General features: G+C 45.8%; 1 long non-coding RNA gene across 2 annotated transcripts in view; it reads left to right on the top strand.

Moving 5' to 3' along the window:
- Positions 1-15,533, top strand: part of LOC140594691 (uncharacterized) — a 59,905-nt gene that overhangs the window by 21,260 nt on the left and 23,112 nt on the right. Inside the window, exon 3 of one of the 2 annotated variants that reach the window (XR_011995804.1) lies at positions 1,982-2,760. The exons of the other annotated variant lie outside the window; for it this stretch is intronic. This is a non-coding gene — a long non-coding RNA (uncharacterized lncRNA). Of the gene's footprint in view, positions 1-1,981; positions 2,761-15,533 lie in introns of those variants that run through there. 2 annotated transcript variants of the gene reach the window in all.

Genomic DNA, 15,533 nt, shown 5'->3' with positions numbered 1-15,533 from the left:
CTTCTCCTTGATCTGCCCTCCATTGGTGATGGCTGCCTCTGCCAACTTGGTTCCTGTGGTTGGGCTTGTGAGGCAAAACACTGCTGAGAGGGGGAGAGAGGGGGTAGGAAGAGACAGAGAAGCCAGGATGGCAACGTGCATTGGGAAGGGCTGGGATTCAGTCTCAGGAGATGTTGGGGTGTGCAAGGAGGCCTTCTGATTAGTACCCCTCTTCCTTGCCTAAATCCTGGAACAGCGAAAATGAAGATGAGGTGTCAGGCAGATGGAGATAAACTTTTTTTTTCTTTTTAAAAATGATTTTATTTATTTTTTTCATGAGAGACACACACACAGAGAGAGGCAGAGACATAGGCAGAGGGAGAAGCAGCCTCCCTGCAGGGAGCCTGATGTGGGACTCAATCCCAGGACCCTGGGATCTCTACCTGAGTTGAAGGCAGACACTTAACTACTGAGCCACCCAGGGGCCTCGAGATGAACTTTCACAATACAAAGGAGCTGTTGTTGGAAATTGCAACTTTATTTTTTAAAAAAATTTATATATTAATTTTACAGAGAGAACATGCACATGCATGTGCCCAAGTAGGGGAGGGGCAGCGGGAGAGAATCTTCAAGCAGACTCCCTGTTGAGTGCAGAGCCCAAGGGGGAGCTCAATCTCATGACACATGAGATCATGACTCATGAGATCACAACCTGAGCCGAAACCAAGAGTCAGACGCTTAACCGACTGAGCCACTGAGGTGTTCCAGAGACTGTGACTTTCTGTGTGGGCTTCCTAACACTAAGCTGCAGAGGAAGACCTGTCCACTTACACACCCAGTCCCAGGCAATGCTGGGCAGATCCCTTATAAAACTTCCAGCAAGGAGGACACACTAAGAGATGCACCTGGGAAGGCTGTTTGATTTGAGGAGAAAGGGAAGAGGAAACGTGAAGGCCACGCATGCCAGGTCTACCTTCCCAAATCACCAGTCAGATGAGTTCCTCCATCTCTCTTGGGGAGGAGTGTGTGTGAGGGTGGAAGGGGGCCCAGGGGTGGTGTTGTGGGACCCCTCTCACATGGAGGGAGCTTCAGGATGGGGAAGAAGCCTCACATTCCCTGGGTTTCTTTTAATGACGCTTTGGGCTTAGAACCATGAAGCCTCTGAGCAGCCAAGAGGGGGGTGTGCTTGCCCCCTCTGGAGTGGTGTTCACAGTCTCACTTAGCTTTGTATTCCCAGCACCTAGCACCATGCCTGGAAAATGGTAGGCACTCAATACATAGTTTTCGAAGGATAGAAGAGAGGAAGGAAGGCAGACATTGCCTCAGAGAAGGAGCGAAATCAGAGATCTCACCCTGGTCAGCCCTTACCTCCCTGTTAACCTGTAATTCACATAGAGATGCAGGGGATCTAATCCACACAGAGATGCAGGGGAGAAGCTCATGTCTTTCTTCAGGATCATGAGGGAGGTAGATACACCCTTTACCTTTGTTACTTCCCTATGTTTCCCGAGGTGCAAACCAATTCAGTTGGTTGTGACCATAATTAGAAAAATAAAGTAGACGATCACAGTATAAGATAGAATGGACTGAAAATATGAAAGGACATTATATGTAATAAGGTAGGGGTTGCTTTATGAAAATTGGGTGTGTGTGTGTATTTGTATTGGTTTGTTATGTAAATTGTATATTTTACTATGAATTGCAGTAAAAAAATTTTCAAAAAAACAATGACTTCCTTCATTTAGCAAAAGTGAATTTTAACTTCCCCCTCTTTTCCTGTAAGGAAGTGAATTCAAATAGTGTGGTATATTTAATTGAGGGATGGGGAAAGAGGAGAGCACTTTGGCCTCAACATGACAAGCTTGTTTGTCTGCTTCTTGGGGCTTATGGCTCAAGAGCCTTAATTGGGTGGTGTTTTTACAGTAGCATATGTCCAGAGGGATGAAATAAAACAGTACTCGTACTTGTTTTTTTTTTTTTAATTTTTATTTATTTATAATAGCCACACACACAGAGAGAAGGAGAGAGAGAGGCAGAGACACAGGCAGAGGGAGAAGCAGGCTCCATGCACCGGGAGCCCGACGGGGGATTCGATCCCGGGTCTCCAGGATCGCACCCTGGGCCAAAGGCAGGCGCCAAACCGCTGCGCCACCCAGGGATCCCTAAAAATGTATTTTAAAAAGTGGATCAGAGGCATAAATGTAAAGCCCCAATCTGTAAAACTTGAAGAAGAAAACTAAGAACACTGTTTTGTCCTTGAGCTAGGTGAAGATTTCTTAGATATGAGTCCAAAAGTATGATCTGTCAAAGAAAAAAATAATAAATTGGAATTCTTCAAAATTAAAAACTTCTGCTCTTCAAGAGAAAATGCTAATAATGCCCATCCACCGATGACACAGTGATAGATCCATACACTGGAAAATTATTTGGGAATACGAAGGAGCAAGGTGCTGATGCATATTACAACATGAAGAACCCTTGGAAGATTTATGCAAAATGAAAGAAACCAGTCAGAACCACATATTGAATAATTCCTTTTCTGCTAAATATAAAAACGCAAATTTTATATGGATTAATTTTTGCTTGTGGTTGGAGGAGGGAAGGGAAAATGGGATTTACCACTAATGGCTATGGGGTTTCTTTTTTAAGGGAAAAAATGCTCTGAGATTGTGATGATGCCTGCAGAACTCTGTTATATACTGAAACACACTGAATTGTGTACTGTAAATGAGTAAATTGGATGATGTGAATTATACCTCAATAAAGTTGTTTAAAAAAGAATGCTTAGGAGATAAGAAGATAAGCAACAGACTGGGAGACAATGTCTGCAAATCACTTATCTGATGAAGAACTTGCATCTAGAATCTAAAACTCTCAAACACAATAACAAGGAAACAAATAGCTCAATTAAAAATATGTGCAAAAGATTTGAACAATTGCTTCACCAAAGAAGATATATAGATAATCAACATAGGATGCTTGATATCATTAATCATTGGGTAGGTGCAAATTAAAACCACAGTGAGATACCATGCAAACCTATTAGAGGAGCAAAAATGAAACAAAACCCCAAGTGCTGACGAGGATACAGAGCAATGGAAATGCATATATTGCTGATGGGAGTGCAAAATGGTAGAGCTGCTTCGGAAAACAATTCAGCAGTTTTATTAAAGTTCAGTGTACACTCACTAGATAATGCAGGAATTCCACCCCAAGTGTGTGCCTAAGTGAGATAAAAAACTTAGGTTCACCTATTGTGAACTATGGGGCTTTGGGTGATGATAATGTGTCCATGTGGGTTCATTAGTTGTAACAACTGTACCACTGTGATAGGGGATGTTGCTCATGGGCGAGGCTGTGCATGTGTAGGGGCAGGTCGGGGGGAATTTCTGTCCTTCCTGCTCAATTCTGCTGTGAACCTAAAACTGCTCTTTAAGTCTTAAAAACCCCAAAACCAACATTAGAGAGGGGAGGGTGGTGAGGGGCAGACGGAGTAGAGGGAGAGAGAGTCCTAAGCAGGCCCCAGGCGCCACGTGGAGCGGACGTGGGGCTCGATCCTACAACCCTGAAATCATGACCTGATCTAAAATCGAGAGTCGAATGCTTAACAACCAAGCCACCCAGGTGCCCCTTTATGTGATTGTTGATAGTGGCTTTGTTTTTAATTGCCCCAAGCTGGAAACAATCCAGATGTCCCTCAACAAAGAAAACTGTAACCAGTGGATAAACCAAAAATGGACACATGCATATAATGGAAGAGTACTGGATGGTAGGACAAGAATTGCTGATATGTGCAATAATGTGGGTTTGGTCTCAAATGCATTATGACAAAGAAAAGAAGACCTCCTCAAATAGCTATGATGACTTTTTATGACATTTTGGAAAAGGCAAAGTTCTGGGGACAGAGAAGAGATACTGATTGCCAGGGGGTTTCTAGGGATAAGATTGACCACAAAGAGGACCAACAAGAAGTATTTGGATGAAAATGCTCTGTCTTGAGTATGGTATGACTTCCCGTGTTTTCAGGATACCTAGAATGTTATACCTAAACAGGGTGAATGTAACTTATACCTCAATAAACCTGACTTAAAACAGGTTCATCAAAAGACAAAGCAATGTACACCTGTTATTCACAATAGCCAAAGGTGGTAATAACCCAAGTGTCCATCAATGGATGAATGGATAAACAAAATGTGGTATATTCCTACGATGGTAATCATGTAGTGGGGCAGATGAATGAAGTGAGGTATGTTCAACATGGATAAATTTTGGTAAAAATGTGAAAAAGCAGATCACACAGGACTACGTACAGTGTGATACCCTTTTTGTAAAATCCAGAATCAAACAAAACGGAAGAGTATATCGTTATACATATTTGCAATAAAAATTGAAGAAATGGCAAGCACAAAATTCAGGTTAGGGTTGCTTCTGGTAGGAGTGAGGGGAATCAGGACGATGCAATGGGAAGGAGCTCCATAGATCAGTATAAGTTACTGTAACTGTAGTTCTTGGGTAACAGGCAAGTGGCAATAATACCTATGTTACTACAATAAACAAAGAGGCACGCATGAATCAGCAATAGTATATTATTAAATGGGATTATGACTAATTTGATCATACCTGATTCTCCTGCAAAACCCCAAAAACCTCATTAGAGGATGTGGTTTAGAAGCGCACAGTGCACAGTGGATGTGCACCCCTAAGACAGGTCCTGTTTCATGTGACAAAGGGCAGGCTACAATGAGGGTGGCTTTATAGAAAGTCCCTCTCATAGACTCTCCATCAGAAAGGCCATGGGAGGATTGGAGTGGGGACCAGCCTGATTCTCTATTCTCTATGTGGAAGCATGTGCCTCTTTGCTGGCAGTTGTACCTCTATGGCCCAGAGCTCAGAGAACTCTCTTTTCTTGCTGGTGCCACACTCTAAACCAAGCTCACTGGAAATATCTCCATATCACCTCAGAGGTTTCTTTTTCTTTTTTTTTTTCAAATAGACAATTCTTTAGAGCAGTTTTAGGTTCACAACTAAATTGAACAGGAGGAGGAGAGATTTCCCATATATCTCTTACCTCCCACTCCCCCCCTCCCCACAGCCTCTCCCCATTATCAACATCTCCTACCAGAGTGGTACATGTGTTATAATTGGTGGACCACATTGACACGTCATTGTCACCCAGAATCCGTAGTTCATCTTAGGGTTCACTTTTGGTGGTGTATATCCTATAGGTTTTGAAAAATGCAATGACATGTATCCACTATTGTAGTATTGTATGTAATAGTGTCACTGCCCTAACAATGGTCTGTGCCATCTCTTCACTCCCCTCTTTTCTTGCCCCCACAACTACTAATCTTTTTATTGTCTCCATAGTTTTGCCTTTGACCTTAGATGGTCATATAGTTGGGATCATACCATGTGTAGCCTTTTTAGATTGGCTTCTTTCACTTAGCTGTATGCATCTACGTTTCTTCCGTGTCTTTTCACAGCTGTATACTTTCTTTCTTTTTTAGTGCTGAATAAAATTCTATTGCCTGAATGTACCAAAATTTAGTTACCCACTCATGTACTGGTGGACATCTTTGGTGCTTCCAAGTTTTGGCAATTATGAATAAAGCTGCTATTAACATCTATGTGCAGGTATTGGTGTGGACATAAGTCTTCACCTCCTTTGGTAAATACCAAGGAGCATGAGTGCTGGATCAATACGTAAGAATATGTTTTGTTTTTTAAGAAACTGCCAAACTGTCTTACATAGTTGCTGCACCGTTTTGCATTCCCACTAGCGATGTCTGAGTGTTCCTATTGCTCCACATCCTTCCCAGAATTTGGCAAGGTCAGCATTCCAGACTTTGGGCATACTAATGATGTATAGCGGGTATCTCGTTGTTTTACTTTGCATTTTCCTGGTGACATGTGATGTGATGTGGAGCATCTTCTCGTATGCTGATTTGCTATCTGCCCATCTTCTTTGGTGAGGCATCTGATAAAGTCTTTGGCCCATATCTAAATGGGTTGTTTGTTCTTGTATTGTTGCATTTTAGGAGTTCTTTGCATATTTTGAATAACATCCCTTTATCAGATGTGTTTTTTGCAAATATTTTCTCCCCTCTTAATGGCTTGTCTTCTCAAGAGAATGAGAAGATTTTATAGAGCAGATACTTTTTAATGATATTCAGCTTTCAATTATTTCTTTCATGGATCATGCCTTTGGTGTTGTATCTAAAAAGTCATTGCCATACCCAACACCCTGTGCTTTCTTTAGGTGACTTTTCATTATTTCCTACCAAGGGGATTATTTCCTACTTGTGATTGTCTAGTTAGCTTTGGATTCTAAGGATGAGGTGAGCTTACTAGTTTGCTCTGAAGTCAACACAAAGGGCACAAATCCCATAGAAAATCATGATAGAACAGCAACATACCACGTGTGTGAATGGTCCAACATAGCCAGTTTCCCCCAGCGTGGAGCAGATCACTTATTCTTCTGCTGAACACCAGACAAGATAGTTGTCTTATAATAGGTGCCACATTTGAAAGATATTTATTTTTAAACATCACAGTGATGCTTAGCTCATCAGGATACTCAGACTATGAGAGGCACACAATGAGAGCAGAGTCAGGTCTCTGGTCTCACAGACTCCCTGTGAGGCAAACACTTACTCACTGGGTGGGATGGTGAGCATAATTGCCCATACTGCAGGCTTTTGCACTTTGCCCTCTGGTGGAGCTCAGAGATTTGAATTTATGTAAGGTAAGTGCTTATATGATAGACTCTTTTGTATTTACCTTTGGAGTTTCTGGCTATGACTAGACACTGGTTTCTTTTCTGAGTTTTATAAAGCTCCAAGGGAACATGGTGAGAATGTCTCCGAGGAGCTTTGTGTACAAACCGCAAGGGGCAAAGGTGGGCCTGCCACCTTCCTGAAGGTAAAGATCTGAAGCTGGATCATAAAATGAAATCAATGCCAGGGACTAGATCAGTATACTCTCAGGACACATGGGAGATCATGGGTGGGTGGAAGTGGGATGCGGAAAGAAGTCAGAGAGGAGAGGGAAGAGCCCAGGAGAGGCTGTGTCCAGGTCACCAGGAGAAGAAAATGGGGGTGTTAACAGTACCAGTGGTGTCCAGGCCAGGAGGCTGGGGACAGTTCCTGAGTTTGGCAACCAGGGGGTCACTGGGGAACATGACAGGGGCAGTTTTAGAATATCAGTGGGGTTGAAGACTGCAGGTCGGAGCAAGTCAATGGGAACTATAAACAGCTCATTTCCTGGCAAGGTTAGGTTAAGAAGGAGAGTAGAGTGATAAGGGACAGTGGTGACAAGCAAAGCGGGGCGGGGGGGGGGACCTATGTCCTCTGTCTGGTACCCTGACAGGACCCTAATTAACATCAAAGAAAGGAACGAGTAAACATATGAAGGTCTAATGGTGAAGGGAAGGAGCCAGTGGAAAATATTAAAAGATGGGGGAGGAGTTTAAAAGCAGGCAAGGGGTGGCATTTCAGAAGAGAAACTGTTGGAATTACAGTCTTGTCCAATGTCCGGGTCTCTAGAGCTGGGAGGTCCCAGGTGGGGCTGGGCAGGAAATCTGGGGGCTGAACTGTAATCGAGGAAGACTGCTGAGATAGAGCCCTGTGAGGTGTAGCAGAGTGAGGTGTGAATGGTCAGTGTGACCAATCTAGTCCTAGCCAGAAACTCCAAAGGCAGAACAGGGAGTGGGGTACCTGGGGAGCCAATCTGGAGGTACAGGACATGGAAGATGAAGAGTGAGGGGGGGATCCCTGGATGGCTCAGTGGGTTTAGTGCCTGCCTTCAGCCCAGGGTGACCCTGGAGACCTAAGATCAAGTCCCACATCGGGCTCCCTGCACGGAGCCTGCTTCTCCCTCTGCCTGTGTCTCTGCCTCTCTCTCTCTGTATCTCTCATGAATAAATAAATAAAATCTTTAAAAAAAAAAGAGTGAGGGGGTATTGGAGGTGTGAGGTTGAGCAGGTGCCTGCTGGCAGCTGGGGGATGGCTTCGCAGAACAGTGTCTTCCCTGAGATATCTCCCTGCAGGACTGTCCTTCTGCTTACTTGCCTGGAGCCTTCTGTGGTGACTTTTGCCAAACCCAGGGATTGATGAGCCAGAGCACTTGTGGGAAGGTTTGGGGCCCCAAATCATCTCTCTCGCCCTTCCCCTATACTGTCAGAGATTATACCAACCTTTGAGAAGATAAGTGTGTATTTTCTTAATCTGCACAAGGATCTTATAATTTATTGATCATATTGGGGTACTTTTGAGTGAAAAGAGATGTTATTAATAATTATGCCAGGAGAACAGGTATAAACTGGAGCTGCCCCAGGAAAACTGGAATGTATATGGTTATATCCTGCCTATAATCCCCTATATCAGATTCTCTGATAAAAGCTAGATTTGAAGCTCAAGAAAGGAATGAGGACATGGACAATGGGCAAGAGGGGATGCCACACCTGTCTCAGTGGCCTGCTTGCCAATAAAGCATGGCCCAGTGGGATCAAACTCCAGTGCATCATGTTAGCCACAGAGGAGCAAGGTGGGGGAAGGTTTTCTGTTGCATTTGCTGCTTAGGCAATGAAAGTAGGATGCAGAGAAAGCCTGTGGAATAGTTGTTTCTCCAATACCACCACCCAATATGGGGCTTGTTTCCTTCCACCTGTGGTGTGTGTGAGCTACTATTCACCCCCCCCCCCCCCCCCACTCTGCAGAGGTTGGCTTCAGAAAACAGGGCTCTACCTCAGGCATCATAGGTTGAGAGGAAGGAGCTAGGATCACAATGTTTAATGTTTAAGGAATCCAAAAAAGAAAAACTGTGCAGGGATGTGGGGAAATTGGAACCCTGGTGGTAGGAATGCAAACTGGTGTAGCCACTATGGAAAACAACATGGAGGTTCCTCAAAAAATTAAAAAAGAGACCCTTACAGTCCCAATCCTGGGTATATATCCAGAGGAAATAAAATAGGATCTCAAAAAGATCTTGTGCTCCCATGTTCATTTCAGCATTATTCACAGTAGCCAAGGTGTGGAGACAACCTAAGTGTCCAGCAACAGATGAATGTAGAATGAAAATGTGTTATATACGTAGAATGGGCTATTATAGAGCCCTTAGAAAGAAGGGAATTTTGCACTCAGCTATAACATGGGTGAACCTGGAGGATGCTATCCTAAGTGAAATAAGCCAGTCACAGAAAGACAAATACTGCACGATTCCACTTATATGACGTATCAGAAGTAGTCAGACTCAGAGACAAGGAGTAGAATGGTGGTAGCCCGGATTGAAGGGAGAGGGAAACAGAGTTACTAACCCAGGAACATAATATTTCAGTTATGCAGGCTAAGTTCTAGAGATCCGCTGTATGAAATTGACATCAATACAGTCAATAATAGTGTACACTCAAAATTTTGTTGAGAGGGTAGATCTATGTGAGGGGCACCTGAGTGGCTCAGTCGGTTAAGCACCTGCTTTCGGCTCAGGTAATGATCCCAGGGTCCTGGGATCGAGCCCTGTGTTGGGCTCCCTGCTCAGCGGGGAGCCTGCTACTCCCTCTGCCTCTGCCCCTCTGCCTGGTCATGTGCGCTCTCCTAAATAAATAAATAAATAAATAAATAAATAAATAAATAAAGTGACTTTAGAAAAAGGGTAGATCGGGATCCCTGGGTGGCGCAGCGGTTTGGCGCCTGCCTTTGGCCCAGGGCGCGATCCTGGAGACCCGGGATCGAATCCCACGTCGGGCTCCCGGTGCATGGAGCCTGCTTCTCCCTCTGCCTGTGTCTCTGCCTCTCTCTCTCTCTCTGTGTGTGACTATCATAAATAAATAAAAATTTAAAAAAAAAAAAAAAAAGAAAAAGGGTAGATCGATGTGTAAATGTTCTTAACCACAAAATAAAATTTAAAAAAATTATGCAAATAAAAAACTGGAAAGAAACACAGAAATGCTAATGACATTGTAAACCTTTAGGTGGCTTAAAATGAGTATACTTTTTGGTGCTTTCAATTATAAATAAATGAGTATTATTATATTTTTTAAATATTTATTTGCGAGAGAGAGAGAGAATGTGAGTGGGACAGGGGAGAGGGTGAGGGAGGGGGAGAATCTCAAGCAGACTCCCTGCTGAGCATGGAGCCTGACGTGGGGCTCCATCCCAGGACTCTGAGATTGTGACCTGAACTGAAATCAAGGGTTGGACGCTTAACTGACTGAGCTACCCAGACGCCTCAAGTGACTATGATTTTTATGTTGGAAACATTTTTTTTTTAATTCCTGCATTTGTTACTTTTGAGTAGTCTAAGCTCCTTTAGAGAGTTCTTAGAAAAGCATCCTCTCCTGCTGAATTGTCCCCACTTTTCCAGGAGGAAAACATTTGTCTGTGTTACTCACTGGGCTGTGACTGCTGTATGTCTTCATCATCTTGGTAGCTCAGTACTTAGCACAGAGCAGGAGGTCTTATTTGCTGAGAGAAAGCTCAGTGCATGGCACTTGGTGTCCATCACATGCAACCAGATGAGTATACCCTTCATTCTTTGGAGGAGAATATTTGGGGAGGGTGCCCTCTACCCCCATCCCCAGGAGTGCTCTTTATGTTGCAAAATGACAGAAGACCTGTCCCAATGTGGCTTAGGCAAGAAAGAGAATTTGTTGGTTCACATAACCGAACAATCCAGGGATTATGTTAACTTCAGGTGCTGGGGCTCTGATTACCTAATAGGGACCCAGGGTCTCTTTCCCTTAGGGAGGAGGATGTATTGAGAGACCCTTACTGGAGGAGAAAGATGCTGGGCAACCAAAAAAAAAAAAAAAAAAAGAGGAAAATCCTCCACTTGGATGTGACAATAGATAATAGGGACAAGCTTAGGCAGCACGTCTCAGCAAGGCCAGGGCACAGAGCTTTACAGGAGAGTTCTGGTCTGGGGAAAGAAAGCTCAGGGTAGCTCTTGGGGTGGTTGCTTTGAGTGGGGCATGGATGGCAGAGCTGGAACAGCACAGATGGGGCAAACTTGAAGGTTAGGTTAGTTGGGGAAAAAATGGACATTGAATTAATTTACACATTCATTTATTCAGTAGTATTTAGAAGACCCAGCCTATGCCACACATTGACAAACTAGTAGTCACTAGGGTTCCTGTCCCTGCCCTTGCCAACAACTTCTTGTGTGAACTTAGATCGTGTGCCCTCTGGGCTTCTGTAAGAGTGAGGGTGTTGGATTTGTGCATGGGGCTGACACATCTTGGGGACCAGGCAGGCAGAAACTGTTAGGTGATTGAACCAGGCAGAGTGGCCATGGAGCAGGGTGGGGACTTGTGTGACACTGCAGAGCATACCCCTAACATGGCAGCCTCCTCCCCAAGCCTGTCCAATGTTGCTAGCAAATATATTGCCAGATCTTCTGGGGTTTTTTCCAAGAAAAACAAAAATCTATATTTTTATATATAATCTGATTTTGACATATTAATAAAATTTTAAGTGTCTGTAGAGGCCAAAAGAAACATGTGTGAGGGCTACTCTGCTTCCTCCAACCAGATGGTCTGTAAGGCCCTTGTGGCTCAATTGTTTGGTAGTGCCTCCTAGCAGAGGGAGGTAGGTAGTGGGCAAAAGAAAAAAAAAACATAACAATATGCTCTATTAATAAATACATGTAGACCTGGGATCGTCTGTAATCCTTCCTTCCACGTCCCCTACATGCTGCCCAGTGGCCAGGCAGCTGAACCAGTCTCTGCCCATGTCCTAATGGTGGGCAGGGATATCTAGAAGGTGTTGTCCACAGTGATTTAACTCTTCTGGGAAGGAAATCCCCCAAAGGGTAAGCTACTTCACCATCATCTATCTGTCCATCCATCCATCCATCCATCCACCCACTCACCATTAGTTTACAAATTGTTGAATGTCACTTTATGCTTCGTGCTGAGCTAGGCATTGTGGACCTTTCCTCAGTTAGTGACACTTTTTAAAAAAAATTTTTTTTAAATTTTTATTTATTTATGATAGTCAGAGAGAGAGAGAGAGAGAGAGAGAGAGGCAGAGACACAGGCAGAGGGAGAAGCAGGCTCCATGCATCGGGAGCCCGATGTGGGATTCGATCCCGGGTCTCCAGGATCGCGCCCTGAACCAAAGGCAGGCGCCAAACTGTTGCGCCACCCAGGGATCCCAGTTAGTGACACTTTTACTCAGGGGTCCCAAGCTGCTGCTTAGAATACAGATTCTCCTGTTGACTGGTGGAACCCAAGGGAGAAAGGTGATTTTTTTCTAAAGTACATTATAAGAATTCTTTTGTTAACACCCCAGATACATCTTTTAGTCAGAGGCTCAGCACTTAGGAGCATTCAAGGCATAGGCTCCTTATCTAAAGACTCAATAATTTAAAGAGTCTTCCAGCTTGCAGTTCCTCCTTAATATATTACAAAGTATATTTTCTGTACTTCTCCAGCCCTCTGGAAAGGTCAGCATATGGGTGTGGGGCCCATAGAGAATATGCCCTGCCTGGCACTTAGGAGCTTTGAAGGATGATGTCAGAGTTCACAGTAGCCTCAAGTACCTGGCTGACTTGCCAAACCCTCCCTCCATTTATTTCATTAAGCATTTCACTGAGTAAGGAGGTTCTGGAAGTATATCAAGTCCCGGTAGCAGCCTCCCTCTGGCAGGGGAAAGCTCAGCATCCCTACTCACAGATCACTTCTGGCTTTACTGGTCCCATGTCCAGGGAGGGGAGGTTGGGGTGGGGTTGGAGGGATGGCCCCCAGGGCTCACCTTGGGGAGCACAAGTCTTGAGTCCAGCAGGGGACACGTGGAGCTCTCACTTTTCTTCCCCTATGTGTGCTGCCCAGGGCCGGGAGACCCTGAGTTAATCTCCTGCAGTGGGGATGGTCCCGAGCTGTGGAGGTCCACACTGCTGTCTGAGCTGTGGCTGACCATGGCCATCACTCCCCAGGGCTTCATCGGAGCTTGTCAGAGCCAGCACCCACGTGAGTGCCAGACAGCTGGGCCTTAGCAGAGCTTCCTGAGCCGGTGTCAGGAGTGAGCTCCAGATACGCTGAGGTGTTGACTTTCTCAGCTGGGTGGAGCCCAGGGCCTCTCAGCTCCTGGGCCTTTTACTTTTACCTTCAGCTCTGAGCAGCTTTGTTTACTCCAGAGAGCCCCCAAACGTTACTTTGTCTGTCCTGACATGAAACAGTTTGGGAAATAATCTTCCTGGTTGTGGATAAGCAGGTAGCAGCTGAGTATCTGATCCCACTGAGGCTGGCCTGGTAAGGATCTGGGCCAAGCACCGGTCTAGATCAGAGATTCTCAAGTTTCACTGGGTGTGAGAATCTTTTGGGGGAGCTTCTTGAAGATGCAGAGTGCTAGCCTCAGTCTCTGGCTCCGGAGGGTGTGATCCTCAGAGTCTGAGATGGGATGGAGCAGCAGTCTTCTACTCTACCACTGCTGGTTTGGGACCCCCACTTCGAGCAGATCTGGCTTGGATGCTCATTTGGTTGTTCTGCTTCTTCCTGAGGCCCTTCTTGTCTGTCCCCGGGGTTACAGAGCTGAAAAATGACACTTTTTGAGATTAAACAAACAATTACGAGGCAGTGTGGGGAGTGCCAGCTCCCAGCAAGCACAGAGTGTCCCGGGAGGTCCAGAGAGATGGCCACTTCACCCCGGGGGAGATGGGGGGCGGGTGATGTTTCCCAGGGAAGGCAACTCCCTGCTGGTCTTAAAGGACGAGGAGTTTTCTGGATAGAGAGGAGAAGAAGCTGAATGTACAGAAGCTATAGGGAGGAACATCTCAGCTTGTGGGGCAAGCCTGGCCATTCCATCTGGGTAAGGGAGAAGGTGGGCTGGGGCAGTTTGAGGATGGTCTTGGACACCATCCTGTGGAGAGTGGATTTTGTCTGGAGTGCAGTGAGGAGGTACGGACTGGTGAGATCAGATTTGCATTTGTGGGAGCAGGTAGGAAGGCATGGGGCAAAGGCACTGGAGGCAGGTCGACCCAGGCTCCAAACATAGCTCTGTCTCTAGCGGTGTTAAGACTTGGGCAGGTTTGGGGCGCCTGGGGGGCTCAATCAGTTAAGTGTCTGATTCTTTGTTTCAGCTCAGGCTGTGATCTCAGGGTCCTTGAGATTGAGCCCCACATTGGCGTCCACACTCAGTATAGAGTCTGCTTAAGATTTAATCCCTTGCCCTCACCACCATCTCTCTCCCTCAAATAAGTAAAAAATATTTTTAAAAATCCAAAAAAAAAAAAAAAAAAAGACTTGGGCGGGTTTCTTATGCTCTTTGAGCCTCAGTTTACCTCATAAATAAAAATAGATGTAATGAAATCTAATGTGCAGAGTCATCAGAAGATTAAATGGACTGGCACATGAGACAGTGCTTTGGCATAGTGCCTGGCACCTAAGCTTCCAATAAAATAATGTCCCCACATTCCCTAGCTATATGACTGTGGCAGCCAGGGGAGAGTGGACAGGGCAGTGGTGGGGGCAGAATCTCTGGGCACGAGCTGGGGGGAGACTGCATTACCAAGTCTGAATACCAAGTGAGATGGAGGACTGGGGGCCATTGTGGGGACAACTGGAGCATCAGGTCCTATGACACAGACTCCAGGTCAGGTACCTCCTCGGCATGGAGAGGTAGAGGGGAACAGGGGCTAGATTCAAGGGGACCTGGGAGGGGGTGGCATGAGAAGAGAGGTCTAAGACAAAACTCTGGAGAACAGCATACTTGAGGGGCTGACTGAGGAGAAGAGTCTGAAAAGGAGTTAGAAAAAGAGTGTCCAGAGAAGCAGGAAGAAAGGCTGGAGAGGCCTGTCATGGAGGCCAAGGAAGGGGTGGCAGTTACTGGCCCTGCACCCCTCAGAGAGGGCGGAACGATGGGGACGGTGCCATGAAGGCCATGGTCCTCTTCCTGAGAATGGGGGGAACAGCAGAGACTGGAGCTGAGGAGCTCACACACAGTGACCATTCCCTGGAGAAATGCCCCTGGGCCAGTCTTCCAGAAGATTCAGGGTCAGGGGAGTTGCTGAGGAGCCTTTGTCCTGAGAGATGCTTGGATGTGGGGAGGGGGAAGGAGAGAAGGGAAGACACAGAAGGCTGTGTGGGTGGGGCCAGCAGGGGGCTCCTGTAGGTCACCCAGGGCCCTGATGGCCTGTGAAGGAGAGGTGACCAGAGCTGGGCCTGGGAGGAAGGGAAAGAATCCAGCAAGTGGGGCAAAGGGTGGGCAGAGTGAGGGTGAGGAGGGGAAAGCAGGAAGGAAGGTGTGGAGGAACTCAGTGGCCTGGAGGTCAGGAGAACCTTCAGATAGAATTGCAGGGCACCATCCTGGCCTTGCAGGAAATGCTTGTACTGGAGTGATGGTGGCTCCCGAGGGACCTGATTGCTCAGGGGGATGGCAGCCTGGGGAGCCGGTCCAGTGCTGGCCCAGGCCCTGCTGTGCAGCCTGGAGGAAGGCGCTGTGTTGTTCACATGCGCCCTGACAGTTTGCTTTTCTCTCCTCCCCACAGTCCCTGGAAACTTAGCCAGGGTCTCCATGTTGCAATGATGTCAAGTATATTTAATTTGGAGTCTTTAATAAACC

The sequence above is a fragment of the Vulpes vulpes genome, chromosome 12 (genome assembly GCF_048418805.1).
Source record: "Vulpes vulpes isolate BD-2025 chromosome 12, VulVul3, whole genome shotgun sequence".
Lineage (NCBI taxonomy): Eukaryota > Metazoa > Chordata > Mammalia > Carnivora > Canidae > Vulpes > Vulpes vulpes.
The sequence above is the reverse complement of the archived record's forward strand: the minus strand, read 5'-3'. Positions and strand labels throughout refer to the sequence as shown.